The sequence below is a fragment of the Odocoileus virginianus genome, chromosome 22 (genome assembly GCF_023699985.2).
Source record: "Odocoileus virginianus isolate 20LAN1187 ecotype Illinois chromosome 22, Ovbor_1.2, whole genome shotgun sequence".
NCBI lineage: Eukaryota > Metazoa > Chordata > Mammalia > Artiodactyla > Cervidae > Odocoileus > Odocoileus virginianus.
Window position 1 is genome coordinate 47,675,720 of NC_069695.1, and position 23,885 is coordinate 47,699,604.

The window sequence follows — 23,885 nt, forward strand, 5'->3', positions numbered from 1 at the left end:
GGCCACCTGATGGGAAGAACTGACTCATTGGAAAAGACCCTGATGCTGGGAAAGATTGAAAGCAGAAGGAGAAGGAGATGACATAGGATGAGATGGTTGGATGGCATCATTGACTCAATGGACATGAGTCTGAGCAAACTCCGGGAGATAGTGAAGGACAGGGAAGCCTGGCGTGCTGGGGTTGATAAGTCCATGGGGTTGATAAGAGTCAGACAGGACTGACTGACCGACTGAACAACTACAAGAGTCTAATATATGTAATTGTTTACCCATTAAGAGCCTCACCCTTCAGGCCACTTTTTATTTACTTTGTTTTTAGCAATCCTTTGAAAAATTACTCTACAATCTTTTTGACAAGCTTTTGCAATGACTGAAAATGTAATGACAAAAGAGCCCTATAAGGCAATCTGATGCATATGCAAAGGACCATCATTAAAGGGCTTTTATCCTGAGAATAGCCTGTTAAAGGTATCATTTACCTGTTTTTAATATCCTGTATCTACCTGTATTTATATTTCTGTATTTCCTGTGGTTAATTTTAGATTGAATAGAATGCTATTTGAAATCTCTTGTGAAACAAAAGATAACAAATTTGAAGCAATTGAGAATAAATTTCCACTCAATACTTCCAAAGGGATAATGTCTCATCATTGCTTATTTTATAGCAAATATGCAACAAAAACAATATTTACCTTTTTAAATTGAGTATCTGTCTAATTACATGACTCATTAGTGCGATTAAAGCAATTTCTACTTTTCTCATCATTATGATACAAAAACTTGAAACAACACTAAAGATATCACTGAAATAGTATTTCAGAGCCCTAAAGCACTTGTTGGTTTATATGTATTAAGGTACATGCAAACAGGAGGTAAAATATACCAAAAAGAGAACAAAAATTGACAAAATTACAAAGGTGTTTAAAATTAAACCATTCTCTTAACTTCAAGTTTTCTTACTTCTCAGGACCAATTCACATTGACAGTCAGGAGTAACGTCCTATGAAAAGCAAGGATTTGAGGAAAGCGTAGGGACACTCCAATGAAAAATTATAACATTTCAAGACTGGAAACTAAATTAGAAGGAATACAACAGGCAAACTGACACCACAAGACATGCAGTAAGTAAAACAAAAAGTAAAAGAAAAAAGGGGAGACAAAAATAAATGAAAAGTAAATCCAAAACGTTTCAGTGGCCAAATGAATGATGTAGAAGATGGGCAGTGAGGATCATATAAAGATGGGCTGATGATGGGGCCTGGAGAAAATGAAAACACTGGGGCTCTTGTTCAAAATGCAGGAGAAAATTGCTGTTAAGGGTACTGAAATATGTAGCTTCTAAAATTTCTTCTGGAGCCTCTCTCTTCACCTGTGATTTTTAAATTTGCTCTCCGATGTCACACTCTCTGGGACAGAGGGATGGCCACAAGGTTAGGGCACAACCTCACAGACCCCAGCATCTCATACCACACCCAGCTACGTGTGGTCCACTAAGTCTGCTTCCTCCTCATTCCAGCCACTGGACCAAAAAGCTGCCTGGCGGCTCAGCCAACTCTAGCCAGGCATCACTTCTTCCCGTGGCCATCTGTTCTGCCTTAGAGCAGGGAGGGGAACCCAAAGTCATCCAGCCTCCGTGCCAGACTCATGAGGAAACCGGGAGGGATGAGCAAGAAGCTCGCCCAGTGAGCCAGCCACCTGCCCAGCATGCCATGTGGATTCCAGCCGGAGTGGAAATGGCCTCTGCTCCCCCACAATCCAAGGTGCAGGCGTGTGCATGCGCCTGCCTCCCAATTTCCCTGCTCCTGCCCGGGGCCCTGCCAGATGCAGTGACTGGGTGAGTGTGGGAGGGCCAGACTGTGCTGGGAAGTGTTGGGCTAGAGGAAATGGGGTCCAAGAGTCCATCACAAGGAGGCAGGGAGGCTGCCTCCCTCCTTGAGGCTGCATTAGTGGGACTAGTGAACCACAGCTCCATGCCTCAGAAACCTGCTCCTTTGTCCTGGAGGCTTTGCTTGTAAATTACAGATTCAAAGATAAGATAAAAGTATTGAAACATTCAAGATAGTTAACTCCTGAGTACTAGTCTCTGCAATAGTTGTGTTTGGTGGACATCCAGCAAGCCGGCCCCTAGATCTGATATTAATATACTTAGAGTCCTCAAAGCAGAAAACTAAAGAAAAGGAGCAGAATAGACATTCGAGAAAACCATTAGCTAAAAATTCCCTGGAAATATAAATTAAGTCTACACATTGGAAGGCACACTGGGTTAATCAGGATCCAACCCATAATGCTCAGCAGCAAGACAATCTTCCTAAGTTCATCCTAGGAACAAGAAAATCAGATTGTCATCAGACTTCTGATGGCAGTAAGTTAAGCCAGAAAGCAAAAGAAATTTGCTTTCCTTGAGCAATTTACAAACTGCTCAAGGAAAGAAAAATGGAAGTGAAGGATTTCAGGCTCAGCCAGGTTGTCCTTCAACTATAAAGGGCACAGTAAAATCAGTTATAAATATGCAAAACTTCAAGGAGTACTGTACCCATGAGTCTTCCAGAGGAATGGATTAGAAGATGAATTTATGGCAACCAAAAGATGGAGGGAAACTATAGCATGTCTATTTGGTGGTGGATCAAGGAGACTGGAAAGAGCATGATAGAATTTTATTATTTGCCTGGAGCCTGTACAAATCAATTCTCTTCACATTCAATTATCAAGAGCTTTGTCATGTGACCTCAATATCCTGCAAGGGGGAGAGGCCTTGTATCCAGCTACAGTTCTATTACTTTGGGAGAAATGGGAATAAGTGCTTCATGAATAGCGAATATGCGGAGCTAAAATTGACAGGATTTGTCCATTTTCCTTGTAGTCTTGTCAATGTTTTCTCTATATATTTTTAGGCCTTGCTATTTAGGTGCACACAAGTTTAGAAATGCATTCATATTTTTGAATTAAATATTTTGTGATTTATCATTTATCATTTTATCAGTTTATAGTTTGATAAACTATATCAATCATTAAAATATAAACATTAAAGTAAAACACTTTTGGTAGAATATTTATGAGCCACTAAGAATTCATGCTATGCCACATTCACATTTTCACATAGGATGTGGTGTTACCCTAAAAGAGAGCCTTCTCAGTAACTGAGAAATATTTTTTTTTAATGCTGTCTATTGCAGAGACTTTATATTTTATCCTATTTTTCAGAAGACACATAAAAGTGCATACAATTTAAACTCAATTTCGGGAATACAGTTTGTAGGAAAAATATAATGCCAGTTAAACATAGGGTATAGATCATAACAAATGCTAATAAATTATACTATATCCTTAATATTAAAAGGAATTAATTTTTATGAATCCTATATCTATACTCTTTCAGGACATAGATTTAAAACCTAAAAATGTTCCATAAACATTCACTTTTTAATGTTTTTTAGAAAAAATATCATTTTGATTATGGTTAATTTTCAAATACATGGTTAAAGTTTTTAAAAAGTTTTAAATCAAGTTAGTTACTCATTAATTATCCTTTTAATGGTTTTTTCGTGTAGTGTCATTTATGGGCTTCCCGGGTAGCACAGTGGTAAATAATCAGCCTGCAAGGCAGGGGACACAGGTTCCACCAATCCCTGGGTTGGGAAGATTCCCCAGAGAAGGAAACGGCAACCTACTTGAATATTCTTTCTGGGAAATCCCATGGACGAGGAGGCTGGTGGGCTACAGTCGATGGGGTTGGCCAAGAGCTGGACACTACTGAGCACACACACAAACAAACAGGCATACTACCAGTGACTAGGGAAGGGGCGAGTTTGCCCCAGCATCTGAGAAAAGTTGTTTTGGAAATCATGTAGGTTTTGAAGACTTCAGTCAAAAAGGCTCAAGTGTGCTTTATGGCTTTAGTCTTAACAAGAAATTGGTGAGCACATTCATTTTAAAAGATGTGGTTTGGCCTTATAAGCTAGGAACAGATTAGAAAGATGTACTCAAGTGTTCTTTCATTGTTAGCAAACCTGCGAACTACAGAATCCTGAAGTGTGCATACTTTCTTTGTCAATAATTTTTTGAGATTCAATTTTGATTTGAGCACCAGGTTAGCACTGAAAATGAAAGTGTTAGTTGCTCAGTTGTGTCCAATTCTTTTGACCCCCATGGACTGTATAGCCTACTAGGCTTCTCTGTCTATTGAATTCTCCAGGAAAGAATACTGGACTGGGTAGCCATTCCCTTCACCAAGGGGATCTTCCCAACCCAGGGATCAAAGCCAGGTCTCTTGCATTGCAGGCAGGTTCTTTACCATCTGAGCCACCAGGGAAGCCCCACATTAGCACTAGAGATTCAGAAACAGGTCTACCTATTTCCTGATGGGCATCGCAGTATAATGTATGATGTATATGCATGGACATATAAGCCTGTAAGTTCTGGTAGATAATATTCTCAAACTAATCACAGAGGAATGGTTCCTGACACACGATAGAATATTACGAGTTTAGGAAGCTTATTTTACAGATGAGGAAACTGATTTCTGAGGATATTAGTTTGTTACCATAAAGCTCACAAAACCACTTAGAAAATCTTAAGCCTCAAATGTCTTTCTACAATATTCCCTTGAAACTCCTATCAAACTTGCACTGGATAAGACATACAGACAACATGCTATCTTAGAAGTGGCAGACACTTTCTTTCAATTAATTAATTTATTCATTTTTAATTGAAGGATAATTGCTTTACAATATTGTTGGTTTCTGCCATGCATCAACATGAATCACAATAGGAATACATATGCCCCTCCCTCTTGAACTTCCCACTTACTAAGTGTATTCCGTCCAACAGGAGGGAAATTTGCAAATAAAAAAATTTTTTAAATAATGTATTCTATATTAATGTTTGAATTACATAGCTGTACTCTGTATGATGATATTTTAAAATTACCAGAATAATTAGAATTAAAGGAGATAGCCAGGAAAAGCTAGCAAAATGTATCTAGAAGTGAAGTCATTAACATAGTTATGAAAAGCTAAAATGATAAGCAAGGCTGGTGGAAAAGGAGAAAGGGGACACTCCTAATGAAGACGAAACAAAGTGTGAGTGCACATATGCATATTCATGGCCGTCTCATGGCCTGGCTGCTCTTCCCCTTAAGCCATCAGAAGCTCTTCCACACCATCCCTCTACTCATTTAGCACAGGCAAGGACATGTGGATCAGTTTTCACCTACTTAGCATATGGGCATGGGTAGGAATAATTAACTTCAATTTGGGTCTTGCCAAGACACCTACTTTAACTTTAAAGCTGCAGCACCTTCAGTATAATTACCTCGTTGATCATCATCCCCTTCCATCCACACAGCGTGCTGGCAATGAATGGATAGCCCTTAAAGCCATTAGGCAAAATTTACTTGAAAAATTGGCCTTATTTAATTTGGACATTATGTACAAATTCTATTAAAGTGTACAAAGTGCCTCAGATAAAGGTCCTCTCTGGGTAGATGTTCAAAATAAATTAAAAAGACAAAAGTCATGTTCTCAGCTTTGCTGGGAATGTTATAAGTGTAACAGGAACTATTGATCACTCCCTAGTAGACAACTGGTAGATCCCCAAATTATCACGGATCTAACCACTGTGCACTAGAAATTTTGAACCCATTTCAAGTCAAGGACAGATGAGGCCAGAACAGTACACAAGATTTTTTCACAAATGGGAAAGAAGGAGGAATCTGCACTTGTACCACCAAGATCCACAGATACTCAGCCAAGCATTCAGTAAGGTTCAGCGTATTCAGTAAGTTTCCGTTAGATGCTAAGAAAGGCTATTAATATTTTATGACAGAGAATCTCAAAACTTCCTGCATGATAGCAATAATACCTGAATACACTCACATATGGTCTTCCCAGGTAGAACAGCGGTAAAGAATCCACCTGCCAAAGCAGGAGATGCAAGAGACAAGGGTTCAGTCCCTGAGTAGGGAAGATCCCCTGGAGGAGGGCATGGCAACCCACTCCAATATTCTTGCCTGGAAAATTCCATGGTCAGAGGAGTCTGGAGGGCTACAGTCCCTGGGATCACAAAGAGTCAGATATGACTGAGCACACACACACGTACATATATTTAAATATATGTGTATATATACTTATGTGTGTATGTGTGATTAGTCACTCAGTCTTGTCTGAGTTTTTTTGACCCCATGGACTGTAGCCCGCCAGGCTCCTCTGTCCATGGGATTTCCCAGGCAAAAATACTGGAGTGGGTTGCCATTTCCTCCTCTAGGGCATCTTCCCAACTCAGGGACTAAACCCAAGTCTCCTGTGTCTCCTGCATTGCAGGCAGATTCTTTACCCTCTGAGCCATCGAGGAAGCATATGTGCTTACACATCTGGTGTATATCCCATGGCCCACCCTATCCAAGGCAGTCACACTGGATTTCGTTAGTAGGACCTATGTTAGAGTCCTGAAATAACTGAAGTTACAGGTGTTTCTACTGTGCTCCAAGGGCAGAATATACTTCTTCAGATTGATTCAAACTATACTTACTAACCTTTGGCTAAATTCAGACACCCCGATACATTTCCTAATAGAAGTCAGAATAAATACCCCATTGACATTACAACCATTTACTTTCCAGTCACTGAGTTTTAAACGTTTAGGGCATAGTAATACATTATCAAGACTAACCCAGAATTCCCGAATGAGCAAGTGAGCTTTATTTCACTTTCCAGACAGGTGAGGCGATTGAGGAATTGGGAGTTTCGATAAAGGAGAAAGAAAATGAAGGGGGAGCAGATTGAGCATGGAAGAGGCACTCAGTAACATTTGATGGCCTCTCTTCTGTGTAGATTAATGCACACTATTCAGAACCCTATGAACAGCCACCTCAACACAGCCGCTGTAGAATATTAACTTCTGGAGGTGAAGGTTCAAGTTCTGTCAGATACAGGAAGAACAACTGAATACAGGAATGGGGTCATTTCTCTTTTAATTTAAAGTTGTCCATGTTCTTCATTTCAATGAAGAGGAATTCACTCAAACTTTAGCTCAAGTGACTGACCTATTCATTGCTTTTTTGACTGTCATTTACCTTTCATTTCTGAAGAAATCAATTAAAATAATTTGATAAAATCAGTCACAATCCGTTCAGTGTTTAGCCCTGCAAAAAAATTCCCTTTTTTGTTTGACATACCTTAACACTAAGCAATGTTTTCTAAAAACCCTATGAACATTTTCCAATTTTCAACACCATAATAATAAAAAGTAAATTACAACAAAAGCACAATGTTAATTTCAAGCTCCATTAGAAACACAGGGTGGGGAAAAGTGACTGTTTCCGATTGAAAAGGATAAAATTAGGAGGAAACTAAATCCCATTTAAAGTCTTAAAAGGGGATTGCAAACAAAAGGCAGGGAAAAAATATGCTATGAAAAACTACTAGACAGTATTATTTTAAGGCACATTATCTTACTTAATGGAAATAGATGGCATTTATTTAATTTTATCAGTTTCTATAAAATGAGGCAATGTGCTATAAAAGTTAAGCACTTGTAAGGAGGGAAATTGCAATTTGAAGTTTGATGCTAGCTGGTAACACCCTTTGTAATATCTTTGGAGTGTGTTGATGTGTTCAAGGCCATGTTCCATGCTAAGCCTACCTGGAATAATCAAGAGTTAAGGTTTTTTAAAATTCAATTTAATTGCTCTATTCAGTGTATATCCAAAATATTTCTTTAGGTTTCTTAAACAATTGACTGGATATAGTGATTACAAAATTCAACATAAAAGGAAAAATTAACGTGATTAACTATACTGTAATGGAATATTAATTTACTTTCAACTTATATTAACAATTAATGTCCATGAATCTTTGGTGAAATTTCTATCACATACCTCAATGTGCATTTTAAAAAGTCACATTCTCTGTGTTCAAAAGCATGTACTTGTTACAAAGGACTTTCCTTTTATGACAGGAAGACCTGGTGTGCTGCAGTCCATGGGGTCAAAAAGACATGACTTAGCAACTGAACAATAACAAGAAGGGTTTTCCTGATGACTCAGATGGTAAAGAATCTGCCTGTCAGAGCAGGAGACCTGGGTCAACCCTTGGGTCAGGAAGATCCCCTGGAGAAGGGGATGGGAACCCACTCCAGTATTCTTGTCTGGAGAATCAACCCCATGGACAGAGCAGCCTAGAGGGTACAGTCCTTGGAGTCAGAGTCAGAGATGACTGGGCAACTAGCATAACATTTTAAACAAAATAATATTGATAATACTTCAGAGACTAACAATGTTAGTGGATTGGTGTTGGGAAATCTTATGCTTCCTGAACTGACTAGGGAACCATCTGAGTGACCTTTATAATCAATGTAATTGGCATAGTCTCTTTGACAGTGTAAATATGTTACTGTATATCAGTGTCTGTAGGACTAGGAAACCTCTGCTTTCCCATGCAGACTGCAAATATAACCTTTGTTCAAGACAGTATGCTAATTTTAAATGTTTACATGTAATAATGGCCAGGAAAAAAAAAAGATTACTGTGATGTTTTATCCCAACTGAAATAAAAATACTCAGTTAAAAAATCCCCAGCTTGGAACATAAAGGATATAGCACTGGCTGTTAGATAATATTGTCTTTCTTGCAGATTAATTTATTAAGAGGAAGTAAGGTTGAAGTAAGTTTCACACCTGTTGCCTGCTACCCAAGCCTCGTGAAAACAGAGTTTATTTCATATTATTAGTGTTTTTATTTTTTCGATGCAAGAGTTAAGCATTAGTAAGAAAAGCACTCTCTGATTACCTCAGCAGGAAAGAAATACATAACAATTAAGTTGTAAGTTTCTTTCAAAGGTCGACATATTATCACAGTATTTTCAATTTTCAACTCATAGATTCTTTATTTCCTGAGGATTTCTTCGTCACTTTTTAATTCTCTAGTGAACTGACTTCCTTGTTAGCCTCAATATCACTGGACAGTGAGAAAAGAAAAGGAAAAAAATAATTCATTCCCGCCAGTTGGTCTAGATCAGATTCCATATTTTTAACAGCATCTGAAGTGACCTCAGTCTTGGAATCACTTGCACCCTTTCTCACTTTTTGGGGGTCTTCAGGGTGGTATTGTGGGACATAGTCTGACCTCATGGTGAGGGGAGAATGGATCCTACCCAGCTCTTCACTAGCTGTCTCCATGGCCTGATGACCATGAAAGTCTGGCTGGTTATAGCTGGCTTGGTGGGCAAAGAGACACTATCTGAAGACATTCACTGCTAGAATTTTGATCTCATCTTTTGCTCTTTATCTTGAAAAGTCCAAACATTATAGTCCTTCCTCCAACTCCATGAGTCTACCAGAAAGCCAACCTTCTCAGCCCCAAATACATCAGTGCATAGACTTGTAACCCTTTATACCAGTATTGGCTATAGAGAACCAGGAAATGCCACAGAGTTTATTCTATTTAGTTTTCGCCAACACCTCAGTAGCATTATTTCCACACATTTTTGAAAGGGGGCCTCATTTTTGTTTCTCCTGATACATCCAGGGGAGCACACCATTATCTTACATTTTCTGCAGCTCCTCCGTGCGTGATGTTTCTAAAGCCCATCCTCTCACCTGCAGGCCTAGGGCTGGGGGGTGCGTGCATGTGAGTTCAGGCATGTCTGACTCCTTGTGGCCAAGTGGACTGTAACATACCAGGCTCCTCTGTCCATGGGATTTCCCAGGCAACAATCCTGGAGTGGGTTGCCATTTCCTTCTCACGGGATCTTCTGAACCCAGGGATTGAATTCACTCTCTTGTGTCTCCAGCACTGGCAGGCAATGGAGGGGTTTGCGAGTAGTTAGAGGTTTATAGCAAGAACAAAGATTTTCTTGCCTGATTTTCTGTATTCTCCTGGGTGTGTTTAAGATAACTCCAACTAGAACTGTAAAAAAACAGGGCCTCTAGAAGAGCACAGAATAAGATTGTCATTCCTTTAGTAACCAGTAGAGCTCAAGGCCACAGGGATTTTGAATCCATGGAGAAAAGCCCTGAGTAGATTACAACTGCATTCTATTGAATCTATTTTTCATTAGATTAGTTTCATGAAATTGACATCAAAATAATATTGAGACTTCTGACCTATAAGTATGGTAAACATCTCTTCTTTAATTTCTCTTATAAATGTTTTGAAGTTTTTTATCTATGGATATTGTGCAAGCTATTTTCTCAAGTAATATTAGAAACTAGTTTGGTCAATTCTTATAAATTTAAATATAAACTTATACTATGATCTAATAATCCAATTATTATTATTGAGTAATCCAAGTATTACTTGATAAAAATAAAAATGTATAAACATGCAAAGGGTTGTATGAAAATGTTTATAGTATCCCTATCCATAACAGCACATTCTCAAAAGAGAAAATATAATTTAAATGCATTAAATTATAAACTGACTTTAAAAATGAATCTGTTGTTTCAATAAGATATTATTTATATTTCTGATATTGAAAGTAAGATTGAATTTATGTACATATAATATGGTTATTAAAAACAAATATAGTCTTCACTTGGCATCATGACATTGGACCCATGAAATTTAAAATTTGTTAGCTAAATATTTTCCTAAACTCTCAAAGCATTTAAATTGGACCTCCCCATGCCTATCTATAGCTACATAACCATATTTAATAATTTCTAACATAATTTTTCCACAGTGTACATACTTTAAAATGTTGATGCATCTTATAGTTAGTGGTGTTTCAGAGCCAGTGAATGCTTCCAAAGTGTTCATTTTAAGGCCATGTATGGAACGAGAGCTTGAGAAAGGAACTGAGGAGTTGGTTATTAAGAATAAACCAGAAGTGAGCAACTGGCATTAATGATTAGTGTTCCTTTTATTGTTAAACATTGTCCTGCTGTGCTCAGGGTAATTATTTTCTTAAGTACATAGGACACACAGCAAAATATTTTCTCTCAATCATTTAAAATTTACTCTAATGATGACATCAATTTATTGCAAGAAGAATGAAAAGAATGGAAAGTGACAATTTTCAGATGAACTACATTAGTTAGATAATTCAACAAATTATCCCCAAACACAGTTTAAAGAGACAAACATTTGTTAATTCACAGTTTGGGGGAATAAGGAATCTCAGTTTGATTTATATGAAATGGGCAAACTCCTTCCTTTTTAATTATAAAGCTTCTCAAAGGAACAAATAACCTGTACAACCCTACAGATAATATGGAAACTAAATTTGTAGTTAGAAGTATTTGTACAAAAAGAAGAAGAAGAAGAAAAAAAAACCAAACCCCAGATGGCATCAGTGGTGTATTTTATAAGATATAAATAATAATAAATAATAATAATTCTACATAAACTCTAAACTTCTGATGGATAAAACATGGATGGAAATAAAAATAGTTGTGCTGTATGAAAGAAGCCAGATGAAAGCGCATAAAACAAGATTTCATTTATATAAACTATAGTAAGTACAAGCCAGTCTTCAGAGACACAAACTGGTTGCCTGGGGGTACAGATAGGGATGTAAAAGTGGAAGTGATTACAGAGGGATTACAAACGTGCTGGGCAATAAAGTGGGGGAAAAAAGTGTTGGGCAGATGAGAATGTTCTCACCATCATTGTGATGGTTTCATGTATGTTCCAAAGCACGTGTGTGCTCAGTTGTGTCCCACTCTGAGACCCCATGGACTGTAGCCCCCCCGGCTCCTCTGTCCATAGGATTTTCCAGGCAAGAATACTGGAGTGGGTCGCCATTTCCCTTCCAGGGGATCTTCCCAACCCAGGGATCAAACACGTCTTCTGTGTTTGGCAGGTAGATTCTTTACCACTGAGCCATCAGGGAAACCCTATGCAAAGACTACCAAACTGTAATTGTTAAATATGTGCACTTTCCTGTATGTCAATTATACTGGAAAAGCTGTTTAAAAACAAATATGCAGCCAATTAAACATAAAGATAAAATCAAATCATGTTACAACTTGCAAATTACAAGATCCTTAGATTTATAACCACAGTGCTTGCCTTAGCTGGGACACCGTAGGAAACATACTCTGAGATGATATTTGAACACAAGAAGGTTATTTGTGAATCTTCCGTCTAGTGTGGCAGAGACCTCTCTGAAGCCCTGGAAAGCAGCAGATCTGATAGGGCCCTTTGAAAGTGCTCTGTACTGAGGCACAGAGGACAGGCCATTGTTCCCCCACTACAGCCAGTCATGAGAGGTGAGCTCAGGTCAGTTCAGTTCAGTTACTCAGTCATGTTCAACTCTATGCAACTCCATGGACTGCAGCACGCCAGGCTTCTCTGTTCATCACAAACTCCCAGAGCTTGTACAAACTCATGTCCATCAAGTTGGTGATGCCATCCAACCATCTCATCCTCTGTCATCCCCTTCTCTTCCCACCTTCAATCTTTTCCAGCATTAGGGTCTTTTCCAAGGAGTCAGTTCTTCCCATCAGGTGGCCAAAGTATTGGAGTTTCAGCTTTAGCATCACTCCTTCCAGTGAATATTCAGGACTGATTTCATTGAGGATGGACTGGTTGGTCTCCTTGCAGTCCAAGGGACTCTCAAGAGTCTTCTCCAACACCACAGTTCAAAAGCATCAATTCTTTGGCACTCAGCTTTCTTTATAGTCCAACTCTCACATACATACATGACTACTGGAAAAACCATAGCTTTGACTAGATGGACCTTTGCTGGCAAAGTAATGTCTCTGCTTTTTAATATGCTGTCTAGGTTGGTCATAACTTTTCTTCCAAGGAGCAAGCATTTTTAATTTCATGACTGCGGTCACCATCTGCAGTGAATTTGGAGCCCAAAAAAATAAAGTCAGCCACTGTTTCCACTGTTTCCCCATCTATTTCCCATGAAGTGATGGAACCAGATGCCATGATCTTAATTTTCTGAATGTTGAGTTTTTAGTCAACTTTTTCACTCTCCTCTTTCACTTTCATCAAGAGGCTCTTTAGTTCTTCACTTTCTGCCATAATGGTGGTGTCATCTGCATATCTGAGATTATTGATATTTCTCCCAGCAGTCTTGATTCCAGCTTGTGCTTCATCGAGCCATTTCTCATGAGGCACTCTGCAAATAAATTAAATAAGCAGGGTGATAATATACAGCCTTGACATACTCCTTTCCTGATTTGTAACCAGTCTGTTGTTCCATGTCCAGTTCTAACTGTTGCTTCTTGACCTGCATACAGATTTCTCAGGAGGCATATAAGATGGTTTTGTATTTTCATCTCTTGAAGAATTTTCCATAGTTTGTTGTGATTCACACAGTCAAAGGCTTTGGCATAGTTAATAAAGCAGATGATGATGTTTTTCTGGAACTCTCTTGCTTTTTTGATGATTCAATGGATGTTGGCAATTTGATTTCTGGTTCCTCTGCCTTTTCTAAATCCAGCTTGAACATCTGGAAGTTCATGTACTGTTGAAGTCTGGCTTGGAGAATTTTGAACATTACTTTGCTAGTGTGTGAGATGAATGCATTTAGTTTGAGTATTCTTTGGCATTACCTTCTTTGGGATTGGAATGAAAACTGACCTTTTCCAGTCCCATGGCCACTGCTGAGTTTTCCAAATTTGCTGGCATGTTGAGTGCAGCACTTTCACAGCATCATCTTTCAGGATTTGAAATAGCTCCACTGGAATTCCATCACCTCCACTAGCTTTGTTCGTAGTGATGCTTCTTAAGGCCCACTTGACTTCACATTCCAGGATGTCTGGCTCTAGGTGAGTGATCACATCATCGTGGTTTTCTGGCTCATGAAGATCTTTTTTGTATAGTTCTTCTGTGTGTTCTTGCCACCTCTTCTTATTATCTTCTGCTTCTGTTAGGTCCATACCATTTCCATCCTTTATTGAGTCCATCTTTGCATTAAATGTTCCCTTGGTATCTCTAATTTTCTTGAAGAGATCACTAGTCTTTCCCATTTTATTGTTTTCCTCTATTTCTTTGCATTGATCACAGAAGAAGGCTTTCTCATCTCTCCTTGCTATTCTTTAGAACTCTACATTCAAATGGATATATCTTTCCTTTTCTCCTTTGCCTTTAGCTTCTCTTCTTTTCTCAACTATTTGTAAGGCCTCTTCAGACAACCATTTTGTGTTTTTGCATTTCTTTTTCTTGGGGATGGTCTTGATCACTGCATCCTGAACAATGTCACGAACCTCTGTCCGTCATTCTTCAGGCACTCTGTCTATCAGATATAATCCCTTGAACCTATTTGTCACTTCCACTGTATAATCATAAGGGATTTGATTTAGGTCATATCTGCATGGTCTAGTGGTTTTCCCTACTTTCTTCAATTTAAGTCTGAATTTTGCAATAAGAAGTTCATGATCTGAGCCACAGTCAGCTCCCGGTCTTGTTTTTCCTGACCATAGAGAGCTTTTCCATCTTTGGCTTCAAATAAGATAATCAATGTGATTTTGGTATTGACCATCTGGTGATGTCCATGTGTAGTCTTCTCTTTTGTTGTTGGAAGAGGGAGTTTGCTATAACCAGTGCGTTCTCTTGGCAAAACTCTGTTAGCCTTTGCTCTGCTTCATTTTGTACTCCAAGGTCAAATTTGCCTGTTACTCCAGGTATCTTTTGACTTCTTACTTTTGCATTCCAGTCCCCTATAATGAAAATGACATCTTTTTTGGGTGTTAGTTCTAGATGGTCTTGTAGGTCTTCATAGAACCATTCAACTTCAGCTTCTTTAGCATTGGTCTTCCCTGGTGGCTCAGAGGGTAAACCATCTGCCTACAATGCGGGAGACCTGGGTTCAGTCCCTGGGTCAGGACTGAGAGAAGGAAATGGCAACCCACTCCAGTATTCTTGCCTGGAAAATCCCATGGACGGAGAAGCCTGGTAGGCTACAGTCCATGGGGTTGCAAAGAGTCAGGCACAACTGAGCAACTTCACTTTCTTTCTTTAGCATTACTGGATGTGGCACAGGCTTGGATTACTGTGATATTGAATGGTTTGCCTTGGAAACGAAGAGATCATTCTGTCGTTTTTGAGATTGCATCCAAATACTGCATTTTGGACTCTTTTGTTGACCATGATGGCTACTCCATTTCTTCTAAGGGATTCTTGTCCACAGTAGTAGATATAATGGTCATCTGAGTTAAGTTCACCCATTCCAGCCCATTTTTGTTCACTGAATTCCTAAAATGTCGATGTTCACTCTTGCCATCTCGCATTTGACCACTTTCATTTTGCTTTGATTTATGGACCTAACATTCCAGGTTCCTATGCAAGATTGTTCTTTACAGCATTGAACTTCACTTCCATCACCAGTCACATCCACAGCTGGGTGTTGTTTTTGCTTTGGCTCCATCTCTTCATTCTTTCTGGAGTTATTTCTCCACTGTTCTCTAGTAGCATATTGGGCACCTACTCACCTAGGGAGTTCTTCTTTCAGTGTTCACAGAGGGTTCATCTTTCACATCACAGAGGCGTGAGCTACCACTAATATAACACATAAGCAAACAAGTTTCTTTTGCTCAGCGCCATTCCTAGACAAGATATGAGTTGTGAACTGCCAGGAGTCTACATTCCCATCTGATGGAGATCTCAGGGGTAAGATCTTTTAAACTTTGAACTTCTTCATTAGTATTATTCTTTAGATATTTGATCATGTATAATCATTGTTTATATCCCCTTTAGCAGAGGAGTGGCCACCTGTGCCTTGAAGATACTTAACATCAATTTGCTAACTAAATGATTTAAACAGTAACTCCTTTGGGAAAGCATTGTTAGTAATAGGATGTGTAAGAAAGCCAGGCTACATAAATGCCTACAGTTGTCCTGAGCTATTGTTAAAAAATTCACAGTTGAGCATATATAAGTAGATTTAAAGAGAGGGAATTTCAAGATTGAAGAAACTCTGAGGAGCTCACCATCAGTTTTCATAGCAGACTTGTCCTGTCCAGGGTCAGGACATGGAGGGAAGGAGACAGATGTCAGAGTCAAGGAGACTAAAATGTCAAGTACTCGCAGGGTGGAGATTTTGAGAGACAAAATTCTGTGAGAAAATAAGGTCAAGAGGCAAATTTTGCTAACAGGAAGCGCAGAGCTGGGGAAATATCGGCAGCACTCCAAGCAGAGTGTAAGGAACAGAAAAACATCATGGCTGTGATCAGAAATGAGTAGTCACAGCATTTCTCTCCGATGGGTTCCGTGGAAATGCAGTGTCCAGATTTACAGCTGGAAAACACCTGGAAACCCGGAAGATAGACCGGACTTTCTCACAGTTTATAAGGTTAATGTGCAGAGAGAATGGAGGTGGGGTTGAGGAGGGGCTTTATTCATTGTAGTTTACTCTCTTTTATAGAAAAACCTCAGTTTTGAACAGATGAGGAAAAAAAGACAGTGTGTGAGTGTTTAGGTTGCAAAGCCATGGAGTTAAACAGGAGCAACAAATTTGCTTTTCTAACTGTTAAAAGTTTCCATAGAAAAATAAGAATGCCAAGTTGTGGCCAAACTGCTCTTAAAATCAGGAGAGCAGCCAAATAAAGCTAGCACCTTCTATACAAAATTAAGTTTTAATGTATCTTTTATATTTGTAGATCTTGCCGAGTTTTGAGAGGTTACCTCAGCAGCATATATCATCCTACCGACACATCTCACTTCCAGGTTCTTTCAAAGCTAATTTATTTTCCAAAATGGTGTCAGATTAATTTTCCAAAGAACAGTATTTTTAAAATCACTTTTTTCCACTGAAAAACATCTGTGGGTCTTCAGTGACTGATATTTAAGTCCTCCATGACCTGTCCCTATCTAATTTATCATAGGCTACTCTTTTATTCATTTCTTCAGATTTTTATATTCCTCAATGCAAACGATTAAGGTTTTGCTTATTTATCTTAGCTTCCTCAACTCATGCTAAACTCTCACTGTCCTCTCTGTTCATTTTATTATATCCAGTTCCCATTTACCTTCAAATCCCATCTGAAAATCACATTCTCTATTAAATATACTATGATTTGTGGAAGTAACATTTTTTTTACCACGTTTATTAATTTGTGGTCAAGTTTTCCCAATTTTAAGGAAATTGTAGTATGTTTTCTTATATCTGAGGTATCCGGGAGAACTATGTATTTTGCATCTGCCATACAGCTCATCACTGAACCTTGCAAATACTACATCAGTTTGTAAAATTATGGCAGATAACAATAATTCAATAAATAAATATTCATATGATATGACTTTAAATTTATATAACTCTGTCTTGTTAAAAGAATGCTTAATATGTTCATTCTATTAATAATAAAGAGCTATATATTTCAAAGGGCTTCCTAGGTGGCTCAGTAGTAAAATACGCTTGCCAATGCAGGAGATACAGGAGACATAGGTACGATCCTGGGGTCGGGAAGATCTCCTGGAGAAGGAAATGGCAACCCACTCTAGCAGTCTCACTTGAAGAATCCCATGGACAGAAGAGCCCAGCGGTCTACAGTCCATGGGGTCGCAAAGAGCTGGACACGACCAACTGACTAAGTACACATGCACTCCATCATGTCTAACAAACAACATCATCTCATAGCATCTGACCCAGCTATAATCAGGGAGCCCTGACTGTAACTGAAATACCTGACTAAACAAATAATTCAGTGTTTTCAAAACTGACTTTCAAACTCTTCTCGTGGAGCACTAGTTTTATAATCATGTTCCATTTCTAACCTAGTATAATGGTAATCATTTTTACACTTTCGAACCATGATCTTAATTATTTTCATTTATAATTTCCCTTTAACCTTTGGAATCTGCTCACATGTGTCTGATAGTGCAAGCCTGTGACAAAAGAAATCAACATGTGTTATATAATAAATATAATGGGAAAGTTATAAAATAGTTATCAATATAAGTTGGGAAATTACCCTCCCTCCTCTCATTACTTAAAAAAAAGTTTATTCTGTTGATTTATTACATAAAAGTAATAGTCATTTTAATATTATAATGTTAGAAAATGTTCAAAATACTGGCATTTTTATCTCCTCTCTCTTTTCCTTCTTCTCTTTTTTAAAAATTCATCAAGCCTCATACAATTGTCCTAACTCTTTAATATCACCAATTTAATTCATACCTTTATCAGTTTGCATATAACTTACTATAAAAATTATTTCTAATTTATCTTCATTTTCTTCAGTTTGTTCTTGGTAATTCTGTAGCTTTAAAATTCTTAAAAGCACAAGTATTCAGGAATATCCAATGGTAACTTTTTCCCACCAGTTAATTTTACTCACACTCGTTAGGACGTCATATCTGCTTTCAGGTTCGGAGGAGCATCTTTCACTCTCCCTGCCTGAGTGGTGAGGCTAGCTGCAACTGATATGAAATCAAAAATATCAGTTGTCTGAATAAAAGAGAAGTACAATTATTTCTCTTATGAAGTCTAGGCATGGGAGGCCAAAGCTAGCGTGGAGCACCATTGCATCATGGATCCCAGGACCTTACATATTTACCTCTCTTCCTAAGAGGGACTCATTGTCCAGGATGTCCGGTTCAGTAGAGGTGTTTTGTCCACATCTCAGCCAACAGGGAGATAAAAAATGGAACAAGAAATACACCAATGATCTTTTTAAGAATATTTCCAAGAAGTTTCAAAATCTACTTCTCTTTATAGTATATTGGACATGACTGAGTCAATTAATTGGTCCCAAGAGGAAAGAAAAGCTGGGGGAAATGTCTAGCTAAACATCAGATCAATTATTAAAGAAGAAGGATCATTTCGATGTCAGGGTCAGTTAGAACTCAGCAGGGTGGGGAGGAGAAATTCCTTTTTGTCCTTTTAAAGTCTCCCTAAGAATTTGTTGTTGTTCAGTCTCTAAGTTGTGTCCAACTCTTTGTGACCCCATGGACTATAACACGCCTACTGTAGCATACCCATAAGAATTAAACCAACATAAAATAGATTAAGGGTAGAAAAGCATATATTTATTAATTTTTTTAAACATGTACATGGGAACCTTCACAAGAGGATGAAGACTTGCAGGAGTGACCAGAGAAGAGAGCTTTTTTAAAAAAATTTTATTCTTTAGACAAACAATAAATTTGTGAAGGATTGTTAAAACACAAGGGTTTGGGCTTGGACAAAAATCTTGCAAAAGGGATCAAGAAGAAAAGTTTGTATAGAATTTTCTCAGCCTCTATTCCCCTCCTCTCATGATAAAATGTCTTCATCCTTTATGGTACAAGGAAGGTGCTTTTCATGGGGGAGTTTTATCTCTCACTTTTGAGAATAAAAAGCGAAGGTCAGAGTGCCCTTCTTGCATCTGTATTTGTTTCTCAAATGCCTTTCACTAAAAATAATCAGTATGCCCAAATGGCATATTTTAGGGTAATATGCACTGAATTCCTTCAGCAACATGCTGCTATTTCCTCATAAAACTGAAAGGTCTATCGCTCCTTGATAGATACAAATGAATACAGGAGTCAGTATGGAATTGAGTTAAATCAATGTCATAAATCTGTCAAAATGCTTTGGCCTGAATTACTGTATTACAAAAATGAGATTATTTGGATGGACCTAGAGATTATCATACTAAGTGAAGTAAGTCAGAGGAAGACATACATGATATCACCTACATGTGGAATCTAAAAGATGATAAATGAATTTATTTACAAAACAGAAACAGACTCATAGGCTTAGAAAACAAATTTACGGTTACCAAAAGGAGGGCAGGGATTACTTAGGAGTTTGGGATTAGCAGATATACACTACTATAAATAAAATAAACAATAGGGAAGTATAAAAAAATGAGATCATTTAGCTAGATAATCCTAAAATAGCCAGCTTTAAAGTACTATGATTCATTAGCAGTGTCATCTTTGATATTTCAACCCAGATTTAACTTGGTTGTTCTGAGTTTCTAAATATTTGTCACTTTACACATATCATTTACCTGCAAATTATACAATAACATTCCCACATAACTTAATATACAATTACCTGCTTTTATGAAAGGTAACTGTACTGTTAAGTCAGGAAATTCTACTTTTTACATACTTTAAATTGCCTTTTAAACTAAACCGCGAAAGTGAAAGTCACTCAGTCCTGTCTAACTTTTTGAGACCCCCAAGGGATATACAGTCCATGGAATTCTCCAGGCCAGATTACTGGAGGGGGTAGCCTTTCCCTTCTCCAGGGGATCTTCCCAACCCAGAAATAAACCAGGGTCTCCTGCACTGCAGGTGGATTCTTTATCAACTGAGCTATCAGGGAAACCCAAGCTAAATAACAGCATTTGTTAATTCACAGAGACATATAGATCATTCAATATATTCTAGTCACTTTCCAGAAGTAAGCATAAACTAATGTCTGTCTTCACAGATGTTATACTTCAGTTCTGGAAGATGACAGTACATGGAGGGATTCCATAGCTGCTAAAAGTAAAGATGCTGTGAGAAGGCAGAGTTGCACATAGACTGAATGAATCAAAGAGATTACTGAGGCTGATATTTGAAGGAAGATCCACCCATCTAAGCTTAGGGAACAGCAGACAGAAGGCTCTGTTCTGAGATGGTGAGGATTGTGACCTTGTGAAGTCTTTAAATTCATACTGAACTCTGAGGTGGACAAGGCATCGTTGCAAATTTTTAAGGAAAGGAGCAAAACATGTTAAAACAATCAACCTCTATCAGGGTTTCCCTAAGTTGGCATAACACATTTGTGTAGATGCTGTCACTCCTTCACGTCTGACTCTTTGGGACCCCACGGACTGGAGCCCTCCAGGCCCCTCTGTCCGTGGATTCTTCAGGCAAGAACACTGGAGTGGGTTCCCATCCTTCTCCAGGTGATCTTTCTGACCCAGGGATTGAAGCTACCTCTCTTACATCTCCTGCATTGCCAGGCAGGCTTTTTACCACTGACATTTTAGGCAGATAATTTGTGTTGTGGGTGGCTAACCTGTCAGAGCTTCAGCAACAGCTCCTGCGTGTACCCCCAGCAGATTTCGGCATCCTCTGCTCCCATTATAACAGCTAAGACTCGTCTCTAGGCAAGACGAAACATCCCCTGCCTACCCCTGCCCCCAACACTGCTAAGACCACTGTGTGAGATCATGCAAAGGAAATAAACTGCTGAGATTGAATACAGAGGTAAACAAGCCAATCAGCAGACTGTATCAAAATGTTAGGTGAAGAATGATGGTGTTTTAGATAAAGAAGCATGGTAGAACTTGTGAGAAAGAGTCAGCTTATGGATAGCTTAAAGAAAAGCCAACAAGAGTTGTGGAATGCTAGAAAATTAAGTCAAATAATAAGAACCAGAGAAGGAAAAATCGTATTAAATTGGTAACCAAGAGCAAGGAAAACATCATTCTCACTTTAGTGGGTTTGAGATGTGGGAGAGAAAATAGCATCACCAGAGATGTTTACAGGGATGGCTGTGTCCTTGAGGAGAGCCAAGTAGTAGTTAGGAAGGGAGGAGGGAGAAAGCGAAGCAGTGATTGAGTTTCGTGCAGACTCTGGACTGTTGGGGAATTTAGGGTTTGTCTGTGAAGGTGGCTCATATTGGGAGGTGCACAGAGCTGTATGGTGATGAATGTCTCCAGGGACTAGGGATTAGTTGGGAGTCTAGGGCTTCGTGGCATCTACAGAGCAGGAGGATAAATTAGAAAGATCTTGCAGGCAAATTACGATGGTGAACCTGTGGGGTGGGGTTGGTGAAGAGAGGGCAGAATCTTACCAGTAATTCATAAAGCCTGAAGAGTCCCCTCAGGACTCTTTGTTATTGCTGTTTGTTATTGCTGCTTAGTTGCCAAATAGTGCCTGTCTCTTTTCAACCCTTGGACTGTAGCCCACCAGGTCATCTGTCCATGGGATTCTCCAGGCAAGAGTACTAGAGTGAGTTGCCATTTCCTTCTCCAGGAGGAGGAACAGATATAAAGGCTCTCTTGTGAGATGGTGAGGATCGTAAACTTGTAAAGAGATCTTCCCGACCCAGAGATCGAACCCGCATCTCCTGTGACTTCTGCATTGGCAAGCAGATTCTCTACCACTGAAGCACTTGGGAAGCCCGCCCCAGGGTCATATCAGTAGTCTTAAGATCCTGGAGTTGAGTCACTGACAAACAGGTAAGCCTCCTTGGGTGCCACTGGCAGGTCCTTTCATGACAGATTTTCTTCCCACTTTACATTAAACCAATTAGCTGACTGTGACTCATCAGTAGGAAAAAAACATTTTAATTCAATTACTTTTAGAAATTTTAAGATAAAATTATTTTAATAGTTTAAGAGAAAGGGTACAGTATTTTAAAAATCTTCCATTAACCAGGCAAATTTGATTAATTATAACCAATTATAAGTGCATTCAGCTCTGGGAGCCACAATAGTCTGCATTATTAGTATTTAACATCACAACTACAAAATCATCAAATACAAGGCAGGATTTTTTTTTTTCCTCTGATCTTTGGTTCTATAAGCAAAGGAGGTCAAGGTTTAAATGAGCAGAATAAATTGATTTTAAGCTCCAGCTCTCCCAATAAAAGCACAACCTAATTAAGTATAGCAGCTACAGCTTTAGATAAATGTAAAACATTCAGAAGAAATTTTGACCAAGAAGTGTCTTTGCCACAGATTGGATGTAGCTATGATGTGTGGAGTTGGAGAGAAATGGAATAAGCTGTTAGCAGACATTTTTAACCAAGGAAACATGAAATTAATTTGGCCACGCTTTCCATCTGTTACAATGAGTTCTTCAAGAGCTGATAAAGCAGATGAAGTATAGTTGTCCGGCAGGAAACTAAATTATGTGTACCAGTGAAAAAAGCTACTCTTAAATGTCAGTGAACTGATTCAAAGATTATTTCTTTTTCCTTTTTTTTTTCTTTGCATACAAAAGAGAAACGACTTTCTAGAGCAAAAGTTAGCAACGACAACAAAAAAGATTGTCTCAGACCAAGTCAGGTCAGTGGACACATAGACTGATTTGGAAAGCACAGGCTAGAAATAGAAAGAGCAACAGACATGAAATGTTTACATCTTTGTGGCTTATCCTGCATTCAGCGCTCTTCCTCCTCTCAAAAGCAAACTTGATTAATGCAGGATTTTTTTCAGATTTAATATACGTGATGACCTTGCTCCAAACCAACAGTAGCAGAAATCTTTCAAAATCAAGTTTAAGTTCGATAGAGATTTCAGCTTTGTTTATAGAAAGGAAATTTTTTAATATATACTTAGAGAGCTTTATAAGTTATTTTAACTTAAATTTGAAATAACTGTAGACTTATCGAAGAACTACAAAAATACTACTGAGGTTTTCTGTATACCACTCACTCTCCTTTCCCTAATGTTTGCCACTTGTAAAACCACAGTACAATGACCAAAACTAAACAGTAAACATTGATACAGTACTGTTAACTAAACAACAGACTTCAGTAGGATTTCTCCTGTTTCTATTTTTTCCCCACTTTTCTGTTCTCGGATTCAATCCAAGACCCTACATTGCATTTAGTTACCACTTCTCCTGGGTCTCCTTCAATCCCCTCCAGTCTTCATTCTTCTTTGTCTTTCATGACCTTGGCATCTGTGAAGAGTGCTGGGCAGGTTTCTATCGATCTCCCCCGGCTTGAGTTTGTCTGATATGTTATCATTATTAGATTGATGTGTGAACCGGGGAGAAGACTATCAGAGTTAGCGTGTCCTGTTCAGCCACCCTGTCTGCTGTTACATGATGCCAGCACCTCATTACTACTGATGATGCTTGTCTTGACCACTTGGGCATGGAGGTGTCTCTTTAGAGCACCTCTTTTCCCATGCTGCTGAGTCATTGAGTCTGTCTGACTCTTTGTTACCCCTGTGGACTGCAGCATACCAGGCTTCCCTGTCTATCACCAACTCCCAGAGCTCGCTCAAACTCAAGTCCATGCCATCCAACCATCTCATCCTCTGTCGTCCCCTTC

General features: G+C 38.6%; 1 long non-coding RNA gene across 1 annotated transcript in view; it reads left to right on the forward strand.

Moving 5' to 3' along the window:
- The first annotated feature begins 971 nt into the window (after nucleotides 1-971).
- The window catches only part of LOC139030451 (uncharacterized), a 34,998-nt gene continuing 12,084 nt past the window's right edge, over nucleotides 972-23,885 (forward strand). The window contains exon 1 of the long non-coding RNA XR_011482818.1: nucleotides 972-1,121. This is a non-coding gene — a long non-coding RNA (uncharacterized lncRNA). The remainder of the gene's footprint in view (nucleotides 1,122-23,885) is intronic.